Source organism: Mytilus californianus, unplaced genomic scaffold, assembly GCF_021869535.1.
Source record: "Mytilus californianus isolate M0D057914Y unplaced genomic scaffold, xbMytCali1.0.p SCAF_8, whole genome shotgun sequence".
NCBI classification, from domain to species: Eukaryota; Metazoa; Mollusca; class Bivalvia; order Mytilida; family Mytilidae; genus Mytilus; species Mytilus californianus.
In genome coordinates this window covers 19,266,482-19,285,627 of record NW_026262734.1, presented here as the reverse complement: position 1 = coordinate 19,285,627, position 19,146 = coordinate 19,266,482, and the positions used below count along the sequence as shown (strand labels likewise).

General features: G+C 32.0%; 2 long non-coding RNA genes across 2 annotated transcripts; both read right to left on the bottom strand.

The window, feature by feature from the left end:
- Window positions 1-3,740: 3,740 nt before the first annotated feature.
- Window positions 3,741-5,784, bottom strand: LOC127710962 (uncharacterized). The gene is made up of 2 exons (XR_007986425.1): window positions 5,706-5,784; window positions 3,741-4,316 (listed from the first exon to the last, which is right to left on the bottom strand). It is a non-coding gene; the product is annotated as an uncharacterized LOC127710962 (long non-coding RNA).
- Window positions 5,785-7,274: 1,490 nt separating this feature from the next.
- LOC127710964 (uncharacterized) lies at window positions 7,275-8,300 on the bottom strand. Its single transcript, XR_007986428.1, has 3 exons — window positions 8,193-8,300; window positions 7,663-7,690; window positions 7,275-7,306 (listed from the first exon to the last, which is right to left on the bottom strand). It is a non-coding gene; the product is annotated as an uncharacterized LOC127710964 (long non-coding RNA).
- Window positions 8,301-19,146: the final 10,846 nt, after the last annotated feature.

The window sequence follows — 19,146 nt, the reverse complement described above, 5'->3', positions numbered from 1 at the left end:
TACACTGAAGATACTGGCAGCTAGCAAAGTCCAATTTTAATTTGTAAATGAACTTAGGTCTCCGAGTTAAAATGTCAATCAGTACATCTTCAACAGAAACATGACGGATTTATTCAAATATTCCATAAGCCGTCGGCGAAATGCATTACCTTTAGCCACAATAAGCATAATATCACAATATAGACTAGCGAAAGATACAAAAAAGATATTCAAACTCATAAGTCGAAAACAAACTGACAACATTAGGGCAAAAAAAGAAAACTAAAAAGACAAACAGCAGTATACAAAACACAACATAAAAAATTAATTATATAAGGACTGAGGCACAGAAACCGCAGTCGAAAATTGACGGGATTGTGGTTACAACAATTGAAACACATTCGTCGTCATCTACTGAACAAATATTCCATTAACGGTTAACCAACACGTGATCTCATCGGAAAAAAATTTCAAATGAATGATTTCAAATTCTCTACTTGGAACTCTAGGTTAAATAGCTTCCTAGTGAGCAGAAACCCTCTATCATGTAGTAAATTCTGGTAAAACAATGCAAACTCTGGAATATCGTATCAACTGAGAGACATATACTCCATACGCAAGGGCTGTTTTAATGTTGCTATAAAGATTTGGAAAACTCACAATTGGGAAGCTGAAATCATCTCTTTTATTGTAAAGTTCAGATCTCAACCGAGCCTGGTTGTAAATTTCTAGATGTGAGTCAAGATATGGTGCAGACTTGACTGTATCTGGTGTATGTTTTATTTCAAGTTCGATTGGATAGATGCGTTCAACATAGTCACCCAACTTTGAATTAGGTAGTGAGAATACATCATCTATATAGCGCAAAGTAAAGTTAAGGAATATTGGTAGCTTTTGTTACTTCTTTTTAAGTAACTCCTGTGTAAAGTCAGCCTCATATGAACAATGTAACAAGTCGGCAAGAAGAGGAGGAAAGTTAGTTCCCATGGAAATGCCATTATGACCATAACAATACATGTTTTTTTTACGTTAGTAATCGTTTCCTTCGATTAGTTTGAGTTTGAGTTTTATAAATTTTCAAAAACGAACCTTAAAAACAAATATATTTATTTATGCTAGTAGTGTTACAATATATATTGTCTCATTAAATATACATAGATAAACAAATCATTTCCCATGAATTTTAAAATAAATAAAAATGTACAATCTTTTTTATAGTAATTAATGTGTAAGAGGGAACAGATATGAACGGACCGTGACAATAACTGATCAGATGTTCTGCCTAAAATCATATATATTCATGAAAAAAACCTAACTTCTCATTGGCAACTCTTTGAAACATCGATTCATTTGTCTTGTAAAAACTATGTGATATCAAATCAGCTTCCAAATATGAAACTGTGGTTTATAATGAATTATTTTCAAAGATTTAAAGAGCAGAAACGGACTACTTTAACAAAACTCTGGTTGCAATATGTAAATAACATTTAAAATCAAAAGCGGTATTGTAGTCTTCGTCGTGAAAACATGATGCAAAATTTATATCTTTCTTATTTGGGATAAGATAAGATTTTCTCTATGTTCTTGAACATCCAAATTGTATTTTTTCTAGGTAAGATGTATGTTCCAACGTTTTTTTAATATATTTATTGAGTGTTGTTTGAATAATGTCCACCGGCAAATATTGTCGGCATAATTGGGATGAACAAGTAGTTTGTTAAAGTATTTATTGGTAAAGTATTGCATGTTAGCTATCAATTTAAGATAGTTATTTTAAAGTTACTATCGCTGATCCTGCTGTTTTGAAATAAAAGTTCTGTCTTTCGGGGAATTAAACGCTTAATTGGATCTGAAAAGATAGCCATTTAATCATTTGCATTTTTATAGTCAAGCAGCTAAGTCCAATTTTTCATCAGAATTCTGCAAAATGTGGTAAAAGCATCAAACTTGGTATATAAGCTCCTAGCACCATTCTAAGCAAAATAAGACATGGAGCCAACCTGAAAAAAATCAATTTCCGGTTTTTTTCCAAGACGGCGGACAAAATTGCAAATATTCTAAACTAAATATCAAAGAAACCGTACACAAGGTGGTAAAACAATGAAACTTTGTATATTATCTCTTTAGACCCTTCTAAACAAATAAAGATATGAAACCAATATGAAAAACTATCAACTTCCGTTTTTTTCCAAGCATTTGCAATCGGGAAACATTTCCGTTACATTCCTATTCATGATATTGCACAATCTTTGGGTCCTCTTGAATCCCTGCTTTTACCAATATTCCACGCCTTAACAGGTTGTGACACTGTACCTTCATTTGCAGGACGAGGAAAGAAAACAGCATGGGATACATGGATTGCTTTCCCCGAGGTATCAGCTGTTTTTAGACAGATGACAGACCAACCTAGTACAATATGCCGTGATTTAATTCTACCATTGCTGGAGCGATATGTTGTTCTTTTGTACCATCGGTGAATCCAACAGTGTAAATGAAGCTAGAAAAGTACTCTTTGCACATAAAGGTAGATCAATCGAGTCTTTACCACCAACACGAGAGGCACTTTACCAACATGCCAAACGTTCTGTGTACCAAGCTGGATTGATTTGGAAACAGTGTTTGCTTTTACAGCCTGTTCTTCCATGGTTGGAAGAAGCAAGACAACGGCATGTAAGAACCCGTTCCGGACAATATTAACAGAGGAAACCTCTTTACTACAGGTACTTGTTCACTGTGGATGCAAGAAAGGTTGTCGAGGACAATACAAGGGTTTCAAATCCGCCCTTCCGAATACAGCTTTAGGCAAATGTGGTGGAGATTGTGCCTGATGGACTGCAGAGTATAGGGTTTACCGACACAAACAAGATGAATGAACGTGTTATTGCATATTACAGCTACTGTATATATATTACTTTCAATTTTACTCATCTGATATATTTTTTTTGTAAATATTGCAACGTCCTATTGACTTGTTTTATTTTTTTTTTGTTATTTCAGCCGCCATCTTGGAAAAAACCGGAAGTTGATAGTTTTTTATATTGGTTTCATATCTTTATTTGTTAAGAAGGGTCTAAAGAGATAATATATACAGTTTCATTGTTTTACCACCTTGTGTGCGGTTTCTTTGATATTTAGCTTAGAATTTTTGCAAGTTTGTCCGCCATCTTGGAAAAAACCGGAAGTTGATTTTTTTTTTAGGTTTGCTCCATATCTTATTTTGCTAAGAATGGTATTAGGAGCTTATATACCAAGTTTCATTCTTTTACCACATTGTGCAGGGTTTTTCTGATATTTCCAGGTCTATTACATGCATAGCTGTATTGGTGTTTCCAAATTGACCACAAGCCCAATGTTGTTGACATTGAACCGTTAACTGGATGCAAGTCAATCAACAAAGAACATTTAACTATTTAGAAAAAGGTATATATTTGAGTGAATGAGGAACTAATATACTAAAAGGTAAAGACTGCCACTTAAGCCTTTAATATAATTATTTGATTTTCTAAATATATAACATACACGTATCATTCTATTTCAATAAGTGTTACATATTTCGCATATTAACCTTACTAATTACTTCATGTGAGGTACAACAATTATTTGGTTTGAACTGTTAAACTGCTGTATCACAATGACATGTTATTACATTGCACTGTGCTATTTAAATTCTAGTTTTAATTCAGAATGACATGAGAAATATATCAAGATTAAGCTTACAAAAACGTTAGTCCAAGGGATAATGACATTTGTATCCTCATTTCTCTTAATAACAACAAATTATGTATAGCCAATGAGGTTGCCACTAGAAGCACTGTAGTGCAAATATCGAAAACATACGTATAAAAATGTATGAAAGAAGATTAAAAACACTAAATGTTTATATTCAATAAAAACCCTGATAAAATGAAAGATGCAAAACTCTGTTTATAATTTCATTATGGTCAAGGCAAATGTTTATTTACAGTTATCATACTTCGTGTATTTTACATAAATTAACTAAATAAGGTAAATAAATAAGGATTGGTTATTAACAGATTTAAGCCAGTGAACTATCACGTTTTACACGGTTTGATTTGTTCAGTATGGTATATGAAGTGGCTCATAAGTGAATGCACAGTTACTGTATTGTTTATCTAATCTTTGACTACAATACAATCGATTATGTCTGTGTCGTTATCGTCATCCATTTCAGACTCACTGGATGGCAGGGGATCGCCAATGACACCAAACTCGATTTCCGAATAGTCTGTTTTGTTGTCTTGCCCGTGTATATAAAACCTGTGCTCATCTGGAATGTGATTCAACTCAATTTCAATGTAATTCAATTCCGAAAGTTCCTTTAAATAAAGAAAAATATATGTATGTTTTGTAGAATAAGACTCTTTTGTAAATATATTCAGAAGTTATCAAAAAACTTAGGTTCCAACTCCTACGACACAGAAGATCTGAGATTGTTTTTGGTTGTTTTTTTGTTTTTTTTTTTAATCTCTTTTGGTCAAATAATCCTAAAGTATTTATGAATTCTAACTTTTACATTTGGTTATGAGTGTTCCCGGCGAATTTTAATCCAGGAAAGCGCTTCGATCGGACGCACCAACTTTATAAAAGTGTCAATTGATATTTAAAAGCATTCATGGCTACACAAAGACTGTTGTTGATATATGTTTGATTTTTTTAACATTACAGTGGTCGGCGTGAACCGTATGTCTATAGAACAGTGTATGCAAAGGCACCATATATATTTTATGCAGATTATCATTTCCAGGCTAATTCATTCTAAAGATTGCAATAATAGAATCTGAACGTTCAACCCATTATTTTGACTTCAGCATACTTTTCGTGCATTACCTTTTATGATATTGATATGCATTTCACTGTCGTCAAACAAGTGACAAGCATGTATTTAGAAAACATAGCGCGAAAAAAAAATCCGTGTGAATTGAAGTGTCATCGGACATTTGTTTACTCTTTTACATCATGAACATATGTTTATCATTTATTTTTCTCTGAATGCATAAGGTAGCTGTAGTTACTCTGAGACCAAATTAGTCAACATATATTGTAAAATTTTGTGCAGAACTAGTCAAAGAAAAAAAAGAAACATTAAATTGTATGAACGTGTTGATGTAGTTATACATCGTTGGCTGTCAATGTTTTTGGGTATAAACGTTACGGGTGAAGTTAAATCCAAAACTCGTGTCGCACACAACACATTTAAGGACTATTTTTATTTTGTATACATGCTATATTACCCTTGGTTCTTTTTGAATATTATTACGTTGTTTTGAAAATATAAATGTATGTTGCTAAGTTTTTTTATTTTGTCAATAATTCGTTACAAGTTATGAAGTGTTTTTGTATGTTTGTAACCTTATAAAAGGACACATTTCGCAATATACATGGGTTGATTTGTCATTTTGCAAATTTTGTGTTGATCGCAGATTTCAAATAGACTAATGCAAAAGGATATATAAGCCTTCACATATTGTTCAAACACCAGGTGATAATATTGCTGAACAAACCGTATGTTGCCCTATATGAATAGTAATAGTCTGTTGTTATTATTCTGCTCATTTGCGGTATACCACAGTCTTTCTTTTATGTATTGGCAACTAGTTATTTGCTTTGGTTTCTAATAAAGTATATAAAGTTATATAGATTTTACAACACAGACATTTGCTTGGAGGATGCATGGCACTGATTTAAATTATTACTCGATGCCTCACCTCTTTAACTGGTTGCTGGTGTAGCGGCTTCTTTTGACTTGTTATGGGTCCGCATGCAAGACCATCGGTCATCAATACTGAAATAACAATTATGAATAATATGTTATTACAATAAGTGTTGCATTATCCTTTTGAAATGATTTGAAATGTGATCATACATTTTGTTGATTTTCCTAAACATTGGTTCTTTTAAACTAAATAAATGATAATAAGCATTCACTTATCACAAATATACATTTATTCGACAACTTTTCAAACATTGTTTTGAAAGAAAAATAAACAGCATTGAACTCTAAATACCGATGTAGTGGTCTGTTAATGGCACAACTTGTATAGTTAAGCGAATCATACCTTCATCACTATTAAAATTTGAATAGACTTCTGATGCAGCGGTAGCTACTGGCACAGTTGGTTGTTGGTTTTCATTCATGTCATAAATATTATTAAACGCAACACTACCTGAAATAAATTTAAACATGCAGCAGTTAAAGATAATATTTTATGTAGTATACATGCCTTACATCAAAATAGAAATCAGCAGTGTAAAAGACTACAAAGACGATAAAAGACGACTTTCGAATTCGTGCATTTTCCCGTAAATTTTCTATATCACAGTGCATGCAATGCTTATATTATTATGTCACAGTAAGAACTGATTGTTCGATGACGTCGTTTACCCCGATTGACCTCGGTTCAAACAGTGTAACACATTTATAAAAAAAAAATCCGAGATTGGTGTATATAGGTTACAAAACAACGACAACCTCAAATAGGTAATAAACAAGGTCCGGTTAATGAAGTTTAAACATTAAGTTCAAATTTAATTCAAAAAAAAAAGATTAAAAAAAATCAATAAAAAATGCAGTATGTCATAGTTAATGTGAAAATGATCAACACAATGACGTCTATTTAGACACGATTTTTTTTATTTTATTCCTTAAAGAAAATTTTTCAATAATTTTATCGTCAGAGTATATCGTCCCTTTAGTCTTTGTTGGCATAAAAAAGCATTGATATAATCATTTACTGTAAATTAACAGTTTGAAAAATTATAAATTATTGATTGATTGATTGATTAATTGATTGATTGGTGTACGCTTAACGTCGCCTCAGTACAAAAGAACTATATTGCGCGATTGAATTATTGTGAAACCCTGAGCTCCTTCTATCACAAGGCATATACCATTGTATACAGCGTTAGTCGTATCTGGAACATTTTTTGGAATTTTTGGTTTCAATACTCTTCAACTCCGTATTTCATTTGGCTGTCCGAGTATTTTTATTCGAGCGCCACTGGTCAGTCGAAGCGCTCGTTTGGCGAACCAAGTAAGCCTGATGATGAGTGTTTATCGTTTATTAAATCTTACAACAATTAAGGAAAGTACTAAGCAAAACCTTGTTAATAAGTCTGTTTTATCAAAAAACATATTTCCATCTATCCCTAAATAAAATTAAGTCTAATGTAATATCGTATTTGTCCATTTGAACTTGAGTTGTACTTCCTCCATGCCGAATGAAATAGGTAAGACCTGCTGGACTTTCTTTATAAGTAAAGATCGTGAAACACCATACCTTCCTCTTGTCTTGTATTACTGTTTTCACTGTAAATTAATACGAACAACTTTTCAAATTACTTTATTTTGATAATTTAGATGACTTCTATTGTGTATTAACATTGACTATAAATGATATTTTACAAGTTTCAGCATGTTTTATGTGATTGTAAGGGTGAACTCTTACAACTTAAAAAAAAAACAAGTTCTTTTTAAAGGAGCATTAACTTCCCTACAGTTTGATTTCAAACAATCTTATATTTCGGTTGTTTTGATAATTACTTATTGAACATATTTACCAGTTTCGATTTCAATTCCGTTTAATGCATTCACGTGCATACAAATGACTTACATGTACTCCGTTGGATTGTAGTACTTAATATATGTTTTGAAAATATCATTACCTGCGTTCAAGTCTTCTTTTGAGATTGCCTGAATATTAAAAGAATTCAATTATTAGTTATGTGTCAATCCTGACTTTCAAAAGATTAATCCGTTACGTTACAAAACGCGCTTTTGTTATGTTGCATTCGAATCTTTATACTCTGTTTCCATTCAATGGAAAATCTATTCATTTAAGATAGAATGGCATAATCATGACAACTTTGAAATATGATAAATGGCTTCGCCTATTCGTTTGTTGGTGTTTCATGCCACTTTTGTCGCACTTGGTAATATCATGATGGCTAGTTTTTTTAGTGATAGATAATGCCCAGCTACTCGGTCGCATATTGGTAGATGCATTAACTAATATTTATCAATATTTGACAGTGCCTTTAAGCAAAGCAATTTAAAAAACGTTATTACATGTACAAACTGTTATTTTATATGTGTGGTCATAGGTGTCTGTATGTCAAGCAATATCTAAATAGTAAGGGAAGGATAATATCATCAGTTAAGTGAAGATTCCTATTTATTCTGAGAATACAATCACCTGATTTGTACATAAGGTACACCACTGAAGCAAATGTGATCAAGAACAGTACAATTCCAACTGTGATGTAGACGGGTAGGTCTGAAACTTTGCTGATGGAATCTTCACCTATATTGATTTGACAGAAAGATGCATTTATACATGGAATTTTTCATTGATTTAACACACATATATATTGGCTTACGCGGAATTTAGTAAAAAAACGACTTCTCTCTTCCTGCTGAAATTCATAGATATAATTCAAAAGTCAAGAGCTGAGAGCTCTCACGTTTAATGGCGTTTGTGTTTAGTTTCTCAAGTATTTGGTTTTCTGTGTAGTGTTTTGTTATCGACGAATGTCTTTTATTTCGTTTTGCGCGTTATATTGATTTACACTTAGTGTAATCAGATTTTATTTATTTAAATTCAAGTTAGATAAGTAAACAATTTGCCATGAACATATCAATTCATTAGAATAATTAAGAGGTTCCGGAAACAAGTTGTTACAGATATTAGCCCACATCCGTTTCCATTTGATATTTTCTCTGTTTTTTTTTTTGTTGTTTTTTTTTTCAATAGCTCAGACATGCCATATAACAAAACTTAATGCATTTAATCAATTATAATTTTGTCGTTTATTTAAGATTATATACAAATTGTCACGTTCTATTCTGCTGATTATGTATAAACGTATATCGTTTCGGTTTGACAACATATATCAGTGTTGATTTACCATTTAAAGAACGGTCAACCAACTCGTGATGGCGTCCGTAAAATTTACGAAGGGATGATTTCAATTTCAGCACTTGGAACTCTTGGTTTAATAGCTTCCTTGTGAGCAGCAACCCTCTATCAAGGAAATCATGATAGAAAAAACAAGCCCTGGAATATCGTATCAACTGAGAGATATATACTCCGTATGCAGGCGCTGCTGGAATGTTGCTTCATAGAAATGGAAAGTTCACAATTGGAAAGCTGAAAGTATCTCTTTGTCGTAAAGTTTTGTTTTCAACCGACCCTCGTTGCCAATTTCTAGAGGTACGTCAAGATATGAAGTAGACTTAACTGTATCTGTTGCATCCTTTATATCAAGTTTGATGGGATAGATCCGTTCATTAAGTCGTGATATGACATTTCTACTTTACTGAATACATTTGAAGATTTTGATGAATGACTGAATGAACAGTTTCTTGTGGGCAACATGTGAATACAATTGCAACTTAGGAATATAAACCAGTCATTTGTACGTTCTCATTTTGTTTGTTAATAATTGTATTAGAGAGGCGAAAGATACCACAGGAATGTTAGTGTGGAAAAGAATTGGTTACTTTTAACATAAGTTGATATAAAGTTAAGGAGATGTGGAATTATTGCCATTGAAACAACTATTCATCAGGGACCAAATGACGTGGATGTAAGCAATTAATTGAGGGCATTTAACAAATGATGACATTTAACGTTGTTTCTTATAGTTTATTTGATGACTTAGAAAAGTCCGTTTCTATCAATCAGGTGTTCATTATGCCGTTCATTTAAAGATGATTTCTTGCTAACAGATTTCATACATAGCAAGCCATAATTTTTTCAAAACAATATACTAAACACAACAATAAACAACAAATAATTTTTCAGGACAATTTTCAATTTACTGAATTATAACAAAGGGCGTACTCTCAGGAACAGTATGGTGATGGTGAAAATTAAAATAATCTATATTGAAGATGAGTTTAGTTCTCAACCGACCCATATTGTCAGGTTTAGATGTGTGGCAAGATATGAAGCAGATTTAACTGCATATGTGGTATTCTCACTTATAAATTCATAGTTCGGTCACCGTAAAATATGATTGTGTATTGTAAGTATGTGCATTCTTTATAGTAGTAACTTAAAATGTTAAAATAATATTCTTTACTAAATTATTGACACATGGTTACTGTTCATGTGTTGTCGCATTTATTCGAATTATGGCTTTTGTTTGCCCAGATACCATTTTTCCCTCATTTTGTTCATTAAAATATCGGATATGAAGGATAAAAAATTTCTCTAAATACGGATTGTTAAATGTTTGTTTTTCTTTTAATTTTACCAATTTTGCGAATGCATTATATTAGACATAGCATATTGGTATTCTGTATTTCGTAAACCAACGTTAAATCTTACAGCAATTAATTTCTTTAAGTTGGAAGGTGAAACAGCTTTTTCCTTTTTCATTTTCTGCCTGGATTGTATAGTTTGTAAAATATTCGTCTGAATCTATCACTGATATACTAAACGTAGCCACATAAGCTAGCACATTAACAGTATTGTTGTGAAAAGTATCTGTTACTCTTTTCTTTTCACCAAATGTTATATTGAAGTGATCCTTCCCGAGTTGCGGTTGTACATAATTTATCCTGCTGACTTCTGGTATACTATAAATGTAGAACTCAATGTTGATTGAATCTCTATATTTTCTATAATGTGTTTTCTTATTTTGTCGCAGAAAAACTGGACGTCCTAATAAAAGTAAATAAAATTAGTTAGAAATAACTGGTATATATCTATTCATCGATACTCTCTTTTATGTACCAATTCGAATAAATAAAGTTGGCACTTTATAGACATTATAAACGAAGAACAATATATCAATACAAAACCAAAAAGTTTATGACATAAAACGGTAGAAAAATATAGACTAAGCGACACGAAACACACCAAAAATCGGGGATGATCTTAAGTTCCCGGATCATGCTCCACAGGTGACACCCGCCCTTATACTCCTGTAAAATAAGTTAAACCAAGTGATTAGGTATCACGTAATAGTGGATTGGTAATTGACTCTTATCTAGCCCTAAGACATCACCAAATTCATAAACCAACGCTGATGAAAATGTTGTGTTTAAGTACATAGTGTTTATAACTATGTACATTGTCGAAAATTCCTAAGTATGTTTCATGTTTGTATGCTCGTCATAAATGCAGGGGTGTATGTGATTAATAAATTATTGGACAAAAAACAGAGACCAACGACGATATGACTTTTCTGATTCTCTAAACTCCTATGTGTAGGGGTCAGTGCATTGATGGTACATTTTCTGCATTATACAAAATGTCCTTAACAAAAATATTGAAATGTTAAAACAAAAACGTCACAAGGAGTTTAATTTCTGTATAGCTTCCTCGACTATTTCTAAATTAAATAATGGCCTTTATTCACATCTAGTAAGGGAGTACCCAACACTTTGATTAAATAGATTTGGCTCGTTTAATTTTCATAAACTTTTGACAAAATATTTACTTTGACCTCTTTATAATAATATAAAAAATTTAAGAAATTTGAAACACAGAATTTCAGGAATAACCTCATTGGACATATAGCAGTTTGACAAATACTTATGTTGATTATTGAAAAGCTTGATTTCTCGTCTAAAAGTATGTGATTAAAACGTTCAGCTGTTTTTAAAGAGTAACTCCCTTCTGTACCCCCTTAATTGCATTATTTTTTTTTCAGGTCTGTTGCGTTTTTACCATATTTATAATTTTTTAAATTGATTTGAATTAATTTTACTACTAAGAATTATAATAGGTTGCGAATGGAAACATTGATACTGTAAGTAGATTGAGGTCTTTCGTAATAAATCTGAAGAGGATGGCATGTAATTTTTTAAAGTTTAATTCTTCTTATTTTTCAATTTGTAGTCAAATGTTTATAATTAATTTAAGCTAGTATGTTTATGAACCATAATTCTGTTAAAAAAGAGGCATTAATGTATCATTCAATCAAAGTTTTGTCCTTCACAAGAGTTTTTGTACCTTTAATTGTTATATTTCTTTTACCTTGATATTAACTGTAGATTTTGATTAACTGAGTATCCTGCCATAAATTACTAATTATGGTGTTAATGTTTTAGGTGTTCAATGAACAATTCAGAAGTAATTATATAAAAAATGACAACTTCCTATAGTTTTTTTTTTCCTCTTTTTATTTTTGTTAAACCCTGATTATAAACGTAAGCAACATATAACAATTATTTATTTTGATTTTTTCATTTCTAAAGCAGACATTGCGTTCGACTTTTTTAGAAATGTTATCGAAATAGCAAACTTCTTGTTGAATTATTCTCAACAACAGACAAATTTCGGCACTACGTTTTCAAAGAATAAGTACTTGTAAAAACGAATACAAACCTGTTGTCTGGATAAATATCTCTGCAGTTTGAACCGATTCATTCATTTCACCAATAACAGAAACTTTGTTACCAACGAAACATCTATAAGATCCGCTGTCCTCATGTCTACGTTCTCTGTTTACGATGTAAGGTAACATCAATGTTCCATTGTCATATCCAGTGAAGTTCCGAATATGTTCACCATTATACGAATGTTCCCATTTAAAGTATCTATTAGAACTAGGATTTCCGTCAGCAATACACTCCATAGTCCTGATAGGTTCATTATCGCTGTAGTTTTTTCCGGTAATAAATACTTTCGATGAACCTTGAAAATAAAACATGATGTATCAATGTAGCAAGAGAAACCCTACTCATTCAACATTAAACGTGTTAGAAAAAGTTGGTGTTGTTTATTAGATTAGATAAAATGTGTTCATGTTAATTTTATATCCTCACTGAGGCAAACGTATATGAGATACTTTTTCTTCGTACTTTGTTTGGCCTTTTTAACTTTTTTTATTCGAGCGTCACTGTAGATGAAAGGCGCTTCTAGCGAACACAGTTTTCAGCCTGGTATCTATATGAGTCTATGTTATGTTTTGCAGACAAAATCTGACCTTGTTGGTTATATCATCATTTTAAAACGTGGCATTATGCAAGACTTTCCACTTTCGAATTAAAACTTGTGTATAATTACTTTTAGGTGTTTATCATAATATTAAACATTTTATATATAATGACAAATGTTATTGGGTATATAATACATTATCCCATGACATGCAATAATTCGGTCAATTCTCATTTAAATGCACAGAAGGACGAATAACCTTAACAATTTGCACAAGCGAAAAATAACTGTTTGGTTCACCGGTGAAGAACCTTTTGAGCTTCTACATTTGTACACAAGTTATCAATCATCAGAATAACGTCATTGGCGTGTGTAAACAGAATGTTATGTTCATCATTTGACGAGGAAACACACAAGAAGTCCTTTTTCGGGCCATCAACATTTAATAGAAAGAGTCTTACTTATGTTGTACTACCTAGAAAGACAAAAATAGTTCTTTGACGTTATTGTTTTGACAATTTAACTACAGTAAGACATGTTCTTCTCTAACATGCATCTTCAATGGTTTGCAATGCCTTTTTACTGTTAAATCGGTACAAACGAATTGTGGACCTTTAGAAGCAGTGTATATCCAAACTTGGTAACCTTTAAAAGTTATTTCACTTCAACATACCACTTACATGAAGAACAAAAAAGGGACATAAACTCATGTTACATGTTACCGGTCTGCTGCGGTTGATATATAACAGATCGTTCTGAGGAATTAACGAACATTTTGGAGAATAAATTAAAGCGATAATTTTTACGCTTTCTGAGGATAAGCGATAACACGAAAATCAGTATACAGGGAGATAACTAAAAGTGCTGTAAGTGGTGATAAAGACCAATCAATTAAATGCAATAGGCTATTAAAAAACTTGATACTTCTTTTGTAATAAACAGGTAAGAATGCTATGGCTCACATAGTAATGATCGATCTAAATTCCATTTAACCGGCAACTCTATACAGAGCTCAACAACAAAAAATATTTTTCGTTTCCTTTTGTTTCTTTTTCCTTTTTTATTCTCCTATTGCCGCAACTAAATTTACAAGCAACTACCCCAGTTGGTATCTTGTGAGTAGTTGTCTCATTTGCAATCATACCTCATCTTCTTATTCTAATGTATGTTCTATATTTTTTTCATCTAATAAATGACAATTAATGTGAGTATTTTACTGGTAAACCCTGATGACAGCAATGAAATGAAAATAGTAGAAATGAAAAACGCTTTCCAGTCTTCAATGTTCAGTTTGAAAGGTATTTTGATGTCAGTAATTTGTTTAAATGGTTTTAACAAAAACGTATTGTTACACTTAAATACGATTAAAACGAAAATGATCACTTCAAAGCATGCAATAACAAATCTTTGTTTTTAATTTGTCGACGGAATTTCGAGAAAACGCAATTTCAAGTGACAACAGTGTATTGTTTCGCCACTTTTCACTTAGTATAATACAAGACATTTTTATCTACTTCTCAACTCTTTTACTGGTTGCACTGTTTATAGTATTAATACTATATACATTTATTTGTCGATATTCCGATGCAGTTAAACGTGTTCAAATGCATACACAGTTTCAGCAAAACCGCCCAATCACTTATAGTTTGCCCGAAAAAAAAACAACATTTGGGAGATTTCAAGATTTCAGCTTCTAAATGGTAAATTTTCAATTTCAATATGCATGTATCAACATTCCAGCAGCGTCTGCACATGGAATATATATCTCCTATTTGATACGATATTTCAGAGCTTTTCATATCATTATTTCCAAATGGTGGAATCACCCCTATGAAAATTTTACGGAAGCCATCACGATTTGCAACTGGTTGAACGTTATGGAATATCTGTATCACAGATGACGACGGCTATGTTTCAATTGTCGTAACCACAATCAGTGGAGCAGGATCTGCAAACCTTTTTTGAGCACCTGATATAAAAATAAGGAGATGTGGTATGATTGTCAATGAGACAACTATCCATCAAAGTTAAAATGAAATGGATGTAAGCAATAATAGGCAACCATATGGCCTTCAACAATGAGCAAAACCCATTCCGTATAGTCGGCTGTAAAAGGCCCGACATGAAAAATATGAAAACATGCAATTGAGTTCACCCCTGCCTTTTGTGCAGTTCGTGTTGCTCAGTCTTTAGTTTTCTGTGTTCTTGTCTTTTTTTTGTCTTTTGTCATTTTTTGCTATGACCTTGTCTGTTTGGTTTAGACTTATGAGTTTGATTATACCTTTGGTATCGTTCGCCTGTCTTTTCCAAACGGACAATTAAAATTCATCATTCAAGAACTTGCCTTTAGCTGATTCGCAAGCTAATTCAAAATATAGATATGACTGATAGGTACTTAACGATTAAATAAGGTAACCAATCAGCTTCTTTCTGATGACTCAAAGTCACATTAAGTTTCAAATATATGGTTTTTTATATAGTATAGACCGTTGGTTTTCCTGTTTGAATGGTTTTATACTAGTCATTTTTTTGGGGCCCTTTAAAGCTTGCTGTTCGGTGTGAGCCAAAGCTTCGTGTTGAAGGCCGAACTTTGACCTTTAATGGTTTACTTTTACAAATTGTGACTTGGATGGAGAGTTGTCTCATTGGCGCACATACCACATCTTTTTATATCTATTGATGAATCTTGGAATGAAATTAGACAGATAAAAAATAAGATCTGGTGTGAAAAAAAAACTTACTTTTAATAAGTTACTAGATATTCTGTAACTAAACATGTGGGATAATAATTTGTTTGTGTTTTTATTGTTAGACATTTATATACAAATATCTTGTTTTTGGAAAGGACAACAAAAACATGTCCCAAATAAAGGCAACAGTAGTATACCGCTGTACGAAATTCATAAATAGATTGAGAAAAAACAAATCCTGGTTACAAACTAAAAATGAGGGAAACACATCAAATATAAGAGGAGAACAAAGACACAACAGAAACACTAAAAATGCAACACACACAGAAACGAACTATAGCCATTTTCCTGACTTGGTACATGACATTTTAAGAAAAAATAGTTGGTTGAACCTAGTTTTGTGGCTAACCAAACCTCCCGCTTTAATGGCAATGCTAAATATAACACTAAAATGACAACACCACATGACAGGACCACAATACAAATAAATGGAAGAACATACAGGACAGAGAAACACACAAATAAACAATACAATAGAACATTAAGACAAGCTAATAGTTATCAAAGGTGCCAGGCCTAAAGATGAAGAGCATTGCTGCCCAAAAACTCCAAAAACGTTGTGCCAAATACGGCTAGGTTATCTGCCTGGGATAAGAAAATATTTAGTATTTAGAATAATTCATTTTTTGCAAACAGTAAATTTAAAAAAAAAAATATGACCATATAATTGATATACATGTTAACACCGAAGTCAGTTCTACTCTTTAGTCAGTTTATTGTCTCTTTGACACATTTCCCGTTTGCATTCTCTATTCTATTGTAAAATAACATCATTTTTATAAGCGTCAAATATGACGATGAAAATATTCTTTTTGTTTGTTGCCATATTACTTCAGTATCGATGGTCGTGATATCTGCAGATTTAAATTTTCCATGAACAACACTTATATGTTGTGCATGATAATGTTTGCCTTTTCTGAGCTTATTTCTGTGTTGTGTCGTTGAACTGTTGTTTAATGCATAAATAATGATAATAGGATATCATTAATTACACAGACACCTGTTGATTACAACGCATATACATATGTTCGTTAATTCATCATTATTTTAAGTTGTGTATTATGCAAACTCATATGTAGTAGTAGAGATGGCCAGGATATTCACGAACGAACATATCTCGACCAACAAACGTAATAGGAGCGGTTATTGTATATTTACAAACGAACTTAAAACTTAAAAGATGTTATCATCTTTAAAGTGTATTTGGATGCAATCACGTTAATAGATAGAAATGCATAAAATACGTGGATTTTAAAAAGGTTTTCACAAAATAAATGAAAGACTTTTAAAGTTTCTGAAAGTGTTACATATCTCACAATGTGATTGTTGTTTATTGTTGAATGTATGATGAAATGTACATCACACATAGAATTATTCGAGTGCACCGAAGACTTTTGCAATGTGCAAACAAATATGAATGCAGAATTTTGATGATTTGAAATAATTTATAAAATTATTATTGACGGATCGTATGTTTGCTCTGTGTTTTTAATTGGGTATTCAAGTTTAAGACAAACAAATCTATCAGTTTATAATAAAGATGAAAACCTATAGTTTTTGGTACCAATTTTATCATACCTGTCAACTTCTAACGATGGCAAAACTTTTCAGTGTAAAAAAATGGTCATAAGAGTAAAAAAAGTCTTTTTTAAGGGAGTAAACTAGACAAAAAATTTGGTCCATTAATTACGCATACAAAGACATTGAAAATAACTTTAAAGCCTTACTACTATCTGTTAGAACAAACACATATATGTCAAAATGACCACAGGCGCTTATGGGGTAGACCCCCATTTTTTGTGTGTTTTTATTTCTATTAATTATTATTGAGTGAAATATTCAATTTTCTATGTTTATAACACTTATCTATAATAATTACTACTGCGTATGTCTCGAATGTCTCACCTAGTTTCGAATGAATTTACAAACTCTGTAACAACCACTTATTTTACTATCCATACTTAAAACAACGTTTTAGTATGGATATCAAACCATGTCAGAGGAGATGCAACAATTAAGTGCATACTGGATAGGATAAAAAAATTATAAAGTCCAAAGACTCGTTTCTTTTGGGGAATTTATGGACTGCAACAAACTTCGTCTGAATTGTTTGATACACATGCAATTGCGTAGATTGTTGAAGTACGTTTCACCGACCTGAGTATTTACAATATCATTGATTTCACTAAATAATCAGAAAGCAAATGATATGATTGATAAGAATTTTATCTAGATGATGATACGTCAACCTTCGTTTATTTCGGAATTCAAATATATTGCCTTTCCGTTTTGCTCAACTCATGTGGGAAAACATGGTATTTCTGTCCTTCCCAAAGGGCTGGTCATTTGCATCCTGAAAAGGGGAGGGGGGATTAAGGGGCCCGTAAAATTTGGGGAATGGAAAGAGGAGGTATCCAATTTTTCAATACTTCAGATGGGGGGAGGGGGGGGGATCGAAAAACAATTTACAAGATTTTAGCTTTTCTGTATTTCGAACATGAACAAATTGTAGCTTATTTGTTGAATATACTCAGTATCATATTCTGATTATTCAACAGAAGTGTCTAACTCTTGATTCAGATGTCATATCTGTTACTATTGTGTCATAATCTCTGGCTTCAAACTTCATTTCAATATTACATGATTTATTCATGTGAGTCATGACCATCTTCTGTTGTTTGTTAGACATGGAGAATGACAATAATAGGGAATAATGGTTTGATGTCTTTCAGTTTTGTGAGGTTTTTCGCGAAAATTTTCTTTATATTATACCCCTTTCCATATAATAAAACACTGATAATATTAAAAGTAGATTCCTTACATGATTTAATAATCGTAAAACTCATGATTGAGCATTTATTTCGATGGTTCATGATGATATCTAGGAGTCAAGTGTGGCATTTCTAATACGTGTTAATGATGTACTTAGGTCAGGTTTAGGAATTTGTGTCAGACGGCCGGACTCCTTGGTTGGTTTTTTTCCTATGATACAGGGTGGAATATTTTGCCCCATAACACCCATTTTTGTTTTCATATAACACTTCAATAGCTCATAAAAGGTCATCTACCAAATGTTTAGAAGATTCTCAATATCTTTTCTTTCAATTTCGGACCCAAAAAATACAATGCAAATATAAGGTAAAAGTCCGAGTCAGCCTTTTCCCGCCATTTAAAAATTATTAGATATCTCGACAAGGTGCCCCATAACCATAATCAATTTTTTTTTTATCTTATTTCGTTCATTTACAAATGCTCTTCTGACTTAAAGTATCAATTTTAAATTCTGATTTTCTAATTCTCACCTAAATAAATCCTTAACGTGACATATTTCCTTGATGACCTGAGGGTATAGAGTCAGGTGACCCACACCTAACACTTCCCCTTACAATAAAGAAAATATTTTTTTTGGCAGCAAAGACATACAATATTTTCTCAATTGTTCTGAAAAAAACATCCTAAGTTTCAACATGTTCATCCAGGAATGTATTTTTATCTAAAGTTAAGTT